The sequence below is a fragment of the Epinephelus moara genome, chromosome 15 (assembly GCF_006386435.1).
Source record: "Epinephelus moara isolate mb chromosome 15, YSFRI_EMoa_1.0, whole genome shotgun sequence".
NCBI classification, from domain to species: domain Eukaryota; kingdom Metazoa; phylum Chordata; class Actinopteri; order Perciformes; family Serranidae; genus Epinephelus; species Epinephelus moara.
The window spans coordinates 122352-133093 of NC_065520.1; the positions used below are offsets into that span (position 1 = coordinate 122352).

The 10742-nt window shown below is 44.8% G+C and overlaps 1 long non-coding RNA gene across 2 annotated transcripts in view; it reads right to left on the reverse strand.

Annotated features, from left to right (window-relative positions):
- The window catches only part of LOC126401887 (uncharacterized), a 20180-nt gene extending 12972 nt beyond the window's left edge, over positions 1–7208 (reverse strand). Inside the window, exons 1-6 of one of the 2 annotated variants that reach the window (XR_007571132.1) lie at positions 7122–7208; positions 5148–5970; positions 4985–5061; positions 4819–4870; positions 1257–1307; positions 1120–1166 (exon numbers count right to left, since the gene is read on the reverse strand). This is a non-coding gene — a long non-coding RNA (uncharacterized LOC126401887). Of the gene's footprint in view, positions 1–1119; positions 1167–1256; positions 1308–4221; positions 4700–4818; positions 4871–4984; positions 5062–5147; positions 5971–7121 lie in introns of those variants that run through there. The other variant, XR_007571133.1, reaches the window with a different exon arrangement.
- Between the last annotated feature and the right edge of the window lie 3534 nt (positions 7209–10742).

The window sequence follows — 10742 nt, forward strand, 5'->3', positions numbered from 1 at the left end:
GTTGTCTGTCTCTATGTGTCAGCCCTGTGATAGTCTGGTGACCTGTCCAGGGTGTACCCTGCCTCTCGCCCAATGTCAGCTGGGATAGGCTCCAGCCCCCCGCGACCCTCAAGAGGATGAAGCGTTTAGAAGATGGATGGATGTATATATATATATTTTTTTTTTTTTTAAATTTATTTATTTTTTTCTCCCTATTCTTTGGTTCTCAGTATGTAAAGGTTTGTTATCCTTTACATACTGAGAAGTTGGTCTTCAAAGACCTCCTGAAATTTTGGTCCAATTTGGGTCCCTTTCTTTTTTTTGATAGATGGAGTAGCCATTGGTCCGAATGTTCAGGTAGACATCAACTTTGCAACAAAAGTGAGTGTAAGTCAGCACACCGATGTGTGGCTGAATCGGCCTCAGTCATACACTTGCACAGTCTGTTAGTCACAGTCTGCAGATACTGGCTAATGGCTTATTGAGCTTCTTAAGCCTCAGCCAGTGGGATGATGGCCTTTGCTGTTCCCTATCACATTATAACTATTTATGAGGAGGTAAATAAAGTTTTTTGCTACAAAGTAGCATTGGATGACCTGTGTGGGACACTAAATTGAAACACTATGGTTCAAGGCCACTACAAGACCCCTGAAAGGGACTAGCCTTGGGGCAGACGCTAGAGGGTTGGGCTTCAGAATGCTGAGATAGGGTCTCTGTGAGTCTTCTGTTAGTGTTCGATGCCACTTGGAGACCGACTCGGAGTTTTTTGCATTAAAGGCTCTTAAGGCTAGGTGTTGGGTTTATGAGCCTTTACCTATAGAGAAGCTGGTCTTGAGTGACTTCTTGAAATTTGGGGTCAATTTCTGGGCACGTCCTGATGTGGTAGATCAAAAATGTCCTCACTTGTCTGGTTAAAAACTCATTTTGGTTCTCACCATGTAGCAAGTACAAGAACACACACACACACACACACACACACACACACACACACACACACACACACACACACACACCCAGGTCTAGTTCTGATCCAGGTCTAGTTCTGATCCAGGTCTAGGTCTGGCCTAAGCTGATCTGTAGGTGAAAGTGATTGACTGATTGAGGTCACAGAAGGTGAGTGAACACCTGAGAGTCTCTCACCTGTACAGCTGAGACAGAGCCTTGATCTCCACCTGACCCACCGTCTCCTGAAAACACACACTCACTGTCACACATTGTCACACATGTCCACAGAAAAAAAAACAGTGATTCAATGGTCAAAGGTCACAGCGGCTCACCTTCGGGTTCTCCAGACGTCCCGGATCCTTCTCAAAGGAACCTTCAACAAACTGAAAAACATGTTTCATCAGCAAGTGTCTGACCAGGGAGGGAGGAGGTGAGGGTGGAGGTGAGGGAGGAGGTGAGGGCCGAAGTGAGGGTGGAGGTGAGGGTGGAGGAGGTGAGAGAGGAGGTAAGAGCCGAAGTGAGGGTGGAGGTGAGGGTGGAGGAGGTGAGAGAGGAGGTAAGAGAGGAGGTGGAGGTGAGGGTGGAGGAGGTGAGACAGGAGGTAAGAGAGGAGGTGAGGGAGGAGGAGAGGGTCGAGGTGAGGGACGAAGTGAGGGCCAAGGTCAGGGTGGCAGTGAGGGTGGAGGTGAGGGTGGAGGAGGTGAGAGAGGAGGTGAGGGTCAAGGTGAGGGAGAGGAGGTGAGGGAGGAGGTGAGAGCCGAAGTGAGGGTGGAGGTGAGGGTGGAGGAGGTGAGAGAGGAGGTGAGGGTGGAGGAGAAGGCCGAGGCGAGGGAGGAGGTGGAGGTGAGAGAGGAGGTGAGAGAGGAGGAGAGGGTGGAGGAGAGGGCATCTTGAGGGTTTAATGAATTAGTTAATTAGTTAACAATCTCAGAGTCACCAGCTCAAAGTTACATCTGTTGGCTCTCATGAAGTCGGCGCAGTCCTGACGGATCCTCTGATGATAGTTCTGAGAGTAATACAACTACACACACACACACACACACTTGTCAGTCAGTCTCATTGATTGATTGATTGATTGATTGATTGATCAGAAGCTCACATTCATTGATTATTGGAAAATAATAATATTTTTTTCTGTTGATTAATCAATCAATCAATCAGCTGATCCCTTCAGACCCAGACCTCCAACCCAGGCCACCTCAGCCCCTCAGTGAAGACCTGATCCACCTGATCCTGATCAACCTGATGGATCAGCATCTTCACCCGAGTCTTCTGGTTCTGAAAACCACCGAACGGACCTGCAGCCTCTTTGTCCCTGCAGTCCTGAGCCGAGTCCAGCTGAGTCTGGGTCCTGGTCTACAGTCTCACATCAGTGAGTCACTGAAAGAAGCCGGCTGAAACCCGAACCCTGAACCTGCCTGAGACCCTGGCCTTTGTGACGTCATCCCAAGTCCTCGTGTTTACTCTAAACTGGCTTAAATGTGGTATCCGTTTCCATGGCAACCTGCTCAATCAAGACTGTATGCAGTGATAACTTTAGAAACCAGGTGTATTCACCTGGTGACACCTGACCCCCACACCCCGCCCCGCCGTTAGCTGTGACCTTTAGCTGTGACCCCGAACTCCTTCGGACCCTGTGTCCATTGGAATGGTCATGATATGTTTAATTGAAAGATGTCAGCAATGCTGGTTACTGATTGGATCCTGATTATCCAATCACAATCATGTCATGACTTTGAGCACGCTCTGAGAGAGTGACAGAGGTCAGACAAGACAAGCAAGGGGTCTCAGAGACAGTGTGAAGAGGAAAGCGGTATTTTTATTTTGTAAAGGACAAAAACCTCACTGCACTTTCCTACAAGAAACACATTCATGTGACGCTGATGCCACCTTCTGGTCAAACCAGTGGGGAGAAAAAATATTGTTCAGCCATGGCTCTAATCGTTCTGGCGGTGTAGCCATATGTTTAAATAGACGCCCTGGGAAGGTAGTTGCTTCTAAAGCTGATGGGACAGGCCATTGGCTTACTGCTGTGTTAAATGTTGAAGGAACTTTTGTTATTTTGATGAACGTTTATGATTTTAATAATGGTAACCAAAACAAACTGTTGTTATCAGAGGTAACAGATGTGATTTCTGAATATAAAGGAATATATCATTCTGATTTTATTGTGACTGCCTCCTTTCCTCTCCACCTGTATCATTCATGTCACATTGCTGCAGTTTATTGGCTGGACTTCTTCCCCGGAGTCTTTGTGCTTTCTCGTCCTGCAGGTTCCTATGGATCGTGGCGGCACCCGGGTCGTGGATCATGGTTGCCCCTACTGCCATGGCCCTGCCTGACATCCACTACTACTGTTATTATTATTATTCATCCTAATCCTATATTAACTTGTATATTATTGTGGCATTGCTATAACCCACCACTGTATACACTACCACTACTGTTAACCACTGCTGCTGTTACCATTTCATCATTTATTTTAACTGTACAATATGTTTCTGTCAATTTGTTCTGTACACGCGACATCTATTGCACGTCTGTCCGTCCTGTAGAGGGATCCCTCCTCTGCGGCTCTTCCTGAGGTTTCTTCCAAGTTTTTTCTCACTCGAACCGAGGGTCAAAGGTCAGAGGGTGTCACTCACTGTACAGATTGTAAAGCCCTCCGAGGCAAAATGGATTTTGTGAATTTGGGCTATACAAATAAAATTTGATTTGATTTGATTTGATTTGATTGTTTCTCTCTCTCATCTCTTCTCCTCTGGTTTGGGTTTGTTCGTCCCTCTTCTGTTGCAGCCAATATCCTCTTTACATGCAGCCATACACCCCCATGCACTACTGATGTCATCACTTACCACACTTTATGTTTTGTAAATGGTCGTTTTGCTATTTGCAATAAAAGGTCCTCATTTCAGATTTCAGAAAGAGCGCAGCCACACCCGCCCCCATCACCCTCTGGGACTCCCTGGTCTCCACTGTGGAGTCATTCCACTTCCTGGGCACCATCATCACCCAGGACCTTAAGTGGGAGCTGAACATCACATCAGTCTCCCCCACGCAGACCTGTGTGTATATAAAACTTAATCTGATTTGGCACTTTAACCTGGCTGGTCTTCCCTCCTTTGTCACATGCTCTGAGCCAGCATATGACACCCCCTTATTCATTTATTAGTCTTACTTGACCCATTAAGTTTGCTTTACACCTTAACTTCCCATCTGTGCAATTACTAAGACACACAAGAAACATCAGCAACAAATGTTTATTTAACTCAAGTGAACTCAAACTTAACTTAACATTGGAAACATTAACAAGAACAAGAGTTGGATCTCTGTATCCCTATTTATGAAGTATTAGCATCCAATATCTCAGTATACACAGGCTTTGGTCCACTGTCTAAGTACATCCATGGAAAAAACACCCAACGAGTCAGTATTTTCCACCATTTTTGTATGATAGCTGTTGAAGATCAATGTTTCCATGTGACCATGCTATAACAACCAAATTCTAACTATGATACAGTATGTCAGTATGTAATGTAATACATTCTTCTATTAATATTACAATCATTTTCAAATGAGTGATGGCCCCAAGTGGCCCTGTGGCCCACAGGGGCCCATCTGTTTTCTCAGTATACCATTGTGATGAGACCAAATTTGTCTGTACAAGACCCTGTAGGGTAAAATCTTTCTCAGTCTAACAGATGCCTTTCTCTGGGCTGAATTAAAGCTTAGAAGCTGGTCATCTCTGGAAGTAATGCTCCCATAACCTCTACATCTACAAAGCAAGAAAGAGAAATAGAGCTATTTTCATTGAATGGAAGATTTGGCTTGCACTCCATAATCCCTTAAATTCAATACTGCAGTGAAATGTGATTTCTCGGCTCAAGTTCTTACCCTCATAATCCACATTCTGTGTTTCAGGTACCTCTTCTGTAGAATCTTCCCCCTGCCAAGGACAAAAATGACATTTACACTTCTGATGTAAAAAGGACCTGAGTTAAAATTTTATGAACAATAAATCAAGCTTTTACCCTTCACCTTAATGAGGCTTACCACTCACCTTAATGTCCATAAGGGTTTTGGTTATGTCTTCAAGTTCCATCTTCTCCCACAGGTGTTCTCTATATTGTCTACAATCTTTAACATAAAAAATAATTTATATTTATTGAATTATTTTACAAAACAGGAACTGTAATTACTACTACATCAAATTCCTTCATTACCATGCCCATTTCTGACTGTGTATGACCACGCCTCGCTTCATCAGCTGGGACATTTTCTTCATCAGACTTCTGCTGTCTCTTTTGTTTCCAGCAGCGGAAAATTATGCCTGCCGAAATGATAATGAAAGTAATGGGAGCAGCCACTGCGATTGATCCTGTGGTGATTACAGCGGTGGTTCCTGTGATAGCTCCTGTGGTGGTTTTTGCATTGTCTTGTGAAGACAAGTCATCTTGAGTGCTTGCAGAAGTTTCGGTGGATGTCAACAAACTGTAGTTTGCAGGGAAGGTGGTGACTGGTGAAGACCTGTTCCTCAGCTTTAAGTCCACATCGGACTCAGTGCCAACATCAGAATCATAAACTGGCACAGCCCCCTCCTCCATTACCATCAGCTTAATCTGCCTGTTTTGGACTTCTCGAAGCTTTTTTACTGTACATTACTGAGTACCTTTGTCCACGATCTTAACACGTTTAATGGTTAGTGAAGCGTCTCCATCTTGGGGATGTGGAGAGGAAAAGTGGACTCGGCCTTCAAAACCAATAAAGTGGTGTATTATGTCCTCAGTGTTCAGGTGTTCCTCTTCCTCTTGACCATCTGAACGGTTGACTGTCCACTCAACCTCCAAGTCAACAACATCCATAGAAGCAAGGGTGAAATGGCATCCGAGGCTGATGTTGTGTCCTAGCACTGCTTGGTATTCAGAAGAGGGGCTGGTTAAATTCAGTCCGCAGGTGGATGTCAAAAGTATTGACATCAGACCGATGAGCAAGACCAAAGCCATGGAAATGTTTGGGGGCTTGAAGGATTAACAGCATCAGTGTGATCTATAGGGTGTGATAGAAATCATACATTTGCATTTTTAAAAACACAGTATTTGAATATACTATTGTAATATTGCCCTTTATTTCTGTACTTAAATGTTTAAGGTCAAAGCCTTGTCAAAGTCTAAAAGAGCCCTCTGAAAACAATTTAGAAAGCTATTACAACTCTACTACTGATTATTACGGCTAGTCTTCCCAAGATTTCAATGTAGAAGCAAATTTGAGTCAAGGGCCCACAAGGGCCTTGGCCACATTTTCATGCATTCTCTCTGTATGCCACAGTAATTTGACCCAAGTACAATCTCCTTTAGGGTAAAAACCCTAGTAAAGTCTAACAGAGGCATCTGAATACCACCTAAAAAGCTCTAACAACTTTACCACTGATAACAATATCTCTGTATAATCAAATATCTTCACATGGCCCGGTATGTCCAAGAACAGTAAAAATTTAAGTAACAATATGTAAACCTGTCGACTAGCTTTTAAAATGGTTACTGCAGTCCAAATTCATAACACTGCAGAGAGAAAACCAGCATTTCCTCCAGGGCATCCAAAGTCTGTCATTTAAGGAAAGTAAGGATGTGATTTTGTGTGTGCACTGTAACGGCTCTCCATTTTTCAAAAGCCTTGTTTAACCATGTTTCTGGTCCTGGAGTATAGAGCTTTTTAGAAATATGCTGCAGCTTTTTGGGTCAGATAGACTCAATTAGATCGGTTGCTGAACCAGTTTGCTGTCTGCTTCCCTAGCCACTGTTTACATGCTAATTTGTGTCATGTCTGGCAATCCGGGGGCGTGGAACTGCGCCATGTGGGGGCGCCTTAACACCACATACATGCTGAGGTCAGCAGAGGTTTCTACATGGCAGTGTAAGGAGATGTTGGTACCTTGGGCCTTTGTGGCTTTTTGTCACCTCATTTTCACCCATATATAATTAGAATGTTTTTCTGATGCAAACAATTGAGCTTGCCAAATATCTTCACATTAGATGATCAAAACTGCTGTAATTGTAACTTTAAGAAAAGTCGTATGTGTTGTTAAACAGGTAGCCTATCGAAAACAACTGTCCTTAATGACTCTTTATTTTCTTACCTTTCATTTTCTTGACAAACAAGCATGCACTAATGTAAGTATAAAGTTATAATCAGTTTCTTACCTCTTTTAAGTCCATTAACTGCACAGTGAAGTCTCCCTGTGTTTCCATGTGTCTGGTCTTGACTATGTGCTTCACCTCATCGTTAAGCACGTATTGCTTCAGCCTAGCACCAATCTCGCGAGATTACCATATACCTAGCTTTTAAAGGGAGAGCGCTCTAGCGTCATTTGGAAAAAATACAAATAGCGTAGCTCCAAATGAAGCACAGCACTGACAGTGCCTTTGATCCTCATCAGTATCCCCAGAGATTTTTCTACGATGGTCTGCAGGTAAGACTTATAATACACAGAGCCTCCTGACAGTATGGACAGTGGACCATAATACTTTCTTAAAAGTGATACAGAGATGTTTGTTCACACAGTTTGTGAAATTGACAGAGTTGTTGGCTTTCTTACATTGTAATATAAAGATAGTGGACCATAATGTCGATGTAGGTTCTGAGTCGTCGAGGTCAGGGTAGTGAGAGAGCTAGTCCTCTGGAGGACTGGAGAGGAAATTGTTGGATTGCAGTGCTCCATTTCACAGTACAGGTAAATAAAGAGGAAAGTAACATAATGAAGATACAAATAAAATAAGATAAAATGGTAATTAAACCCAATCCACAAAAAATAGTAATAATAATATAATATAAAATAAAAAAATAGAAATACAAGAATAGAAAATCAAGAAGAAGTAAACGAATATACCCTTCAAAATATACATTGTTAATATTTACAGACATTGACACTATTAAATTAAATTGTGCAGATAGAAATTATATACAGAGTAGAAGGATATTTTGTGTATTGCACATATAACAAGAGAAGGGTTGGGCTTCAGAAAACTAGACAGTAGAGTCTCTGTGAGTCTTCTGTTAACATTTGATTCCGCTTGGAGATCAACTCAGTTTTTTGTTTTTTTTTTCATTTAAATCAAATCAAATCAAATCAAATCAAATTTTATTTGTACAGCCCAAATTCACAAAACACATTTTGCCTCGGAGGGCTTTACAATCTGTACAGGGAGTGACACCCTCTGACCTTTGACCCTCGGTTCGAGTGAAGAAAAAACAAAAAACCCCTTTTAACAGGGAAAAAAGGTGGAAGAAACCTCAGGAAAAGGCGCAGAGGAGGGATCCCTCTACAGGACGGACAGACGTGTAATAGATGTCGCGTGTACAGAACAAATCCACAGACACATATTGTACAATTATAATTTAAGGCTCTAAAGGCTAGATGTTGGGTTTGTTGGTCTTTACATGCAGAGAAATTGGTCTTCAGTGACCTCTTGAAATTTGGTGTCAATTTCTTTTTTTTTGTTTTTTTCAAACCTGTCTGCATTAGTCTTCGTAGCTTAGCGCCACAAAAGGGTGTAAGCTTTTTATGAAGATTGATGCACTGTTAATCTTGCAGTCAAGTATTTTATACCCATACTGTGCGTGGTTGTGACCGTCACCCACCCTCCCTGGAGACTAGCCTATCAGCCTTTATTGGAAAAACTTCCTAATACGAGCCAGAGAGGGCTGTGATACACCGTAGTGTGTCAAGGGGAAAGTAAGGGACAGACAGGGGGGAATGAGGGACAGGTGCTTAAGTCCTGAGTTATATAGCGACAGTGCATACGGAGAAGAAGGAGAAAACAAACAAACAAGCAAACAAACAAACAAAACAAAACAAACAAAAAAAAAAAACAGAGGAGAAACAGGCAGTGTAGCTGATGTATTGTGGCCTTGAGGTTGTTGTGCTCCATACAGATTACCAAAAATAAACAAATAAATGTATAATAAAGAGAAGTCTATACTGAACACCAGAAATGTGAGAGTCCTGGTGGTGGAGGAAAGCCTGATTGTGGAGAAGAGTTGCCAGCGCCGTGTGGTAGGTTTGAGAAGCAACTGAGCCCCTTTTGAGTGATCCCATCGGTTCTTTGCGATGCGTCACGGGGCTGAAGTATCGAACATGCATGCGTGTATTTGAACCCTCCCAATGTGTTTATGAAAACCATCACCAGGGACCAGGGCCAATGTCCCAGCCCTGCGGGAGAAGGCGGGCGGCGAGGCACCCCAAGGCCGCAGGAGCGCCCAGAGCCCACGCCCAGGGAGCCGCAAAGGCCGCAGGACACAACGCAGGCCCCAGGACCCGGGGCGGCAATGGCCAGCACCCCCAGAGAGCCAGAGACACACCCGAGATGGGCGGGGCAGGAAGGCCTGCCCACCCGTCCGCCCCCACCCACGGACACACCCAGGGACCGCCCCCGACCCAAGGGGCCACCGGCAGGCGCCGGAGCCGACGGTAGTGTGAGCCCACCCAGGCCCGGGCGGATGAGGCAGGCAAGGAGGCGGTGATGCCGCAAGGCACATGGCCCCAGCGCACCGGGAACCAGGGGACCGCGAAGGGCCCCCCGCCCGAACCCCCCGGGACGAGCCCCGACCAACACACAGGAGAGAGCGGCCCACCACGAGCAGTCAATCACCCATCGGGACCCCATAACAGAGGGCCAAAAAACCACAGCCAGTCAGGAGGCAGAACTCCAGCAGGAACCCACAGAGCCCCCAGGGCGCCACCCAGCCCACCCGCCACAGTGCCACGGGACCCCCCCCACACCGGGAACCTAGCGACACCACCATGATGTAAATGGGCTCCCTGGCTCCAACTCACAGCCCGAGAGGGCCGGGCCCCACGAGCCATACCATGCGTATCTACAGTGTGTGTTGACCCACCACCCCCCCTCTTACTATGATTCTCCGATCCCTGACGGAGAATCATTAACCCTACACCGTGAATGTGAATGTGAGTGCCCATAAATGTGATGTGGTGCATTAAAATTGAGGGACATAGGAGACAGGTGGGGGCAAGGCTGATGGCTACAGCACACTGCTGACCTGCAGCCTGTGCAGCCATAAGGCACCTGGAACCTGTTCCCATCTGTCCCACAAGATGTAGGTGTGTGTGGTGCTTTAAAATTGGAGGACAGATGAGGATGGGTTGGGGGGCAGTATGGAGGGCTACAGGACACCACTGTCCCATAGCCTGCCCCATCGTGAAGCCCCCCAATCCATCAGTGGTCTGCACCTTTGGTGTCAATTTTGGGCACTTCTTGTTTTGGCAGATATACAAGTCATGGGTACTAGGCTTAAGATAGACGTTAGCTTTTCAGCAAAAGTGAGTGCAAGTCAATACACTTGCACAGTCTGTTAGTCAGACATGCTGCAGAGACTGGCTAATGGCTTATTGAGCTTCTTAAGCCTCCGCCATTGGGATGATGGCCTTTGCTAATCTCTGGACAAATGTTGGTATTTATAAGGATGTAAATAATGATTCCATTTATTTATCATTTACATACTGAGAAGGTAGTCTTCCCTGGCCAATTTCAGCTATGAGGACTTTTAAAAAAAACACTTTGGCTACAAAGTAGCATTGGATGCTTTAGAGTGCATCATAGCACTGAGACAGCACTAGTTAAAATTACAAATGACCTTCTGATTGCTTCAGACAAAGGACTTGTCTCTGTACTTGTTTTATTAGATCTTAGTGCGGCGTTTGACACAATTGACCATCAAATTCTACTGCAGAGACTGGATCACTTAATTGGCCTAAAAGGTTCTGCACTGAGCTGGTTTAAATCTTATTTATCTGATCGTTTTCA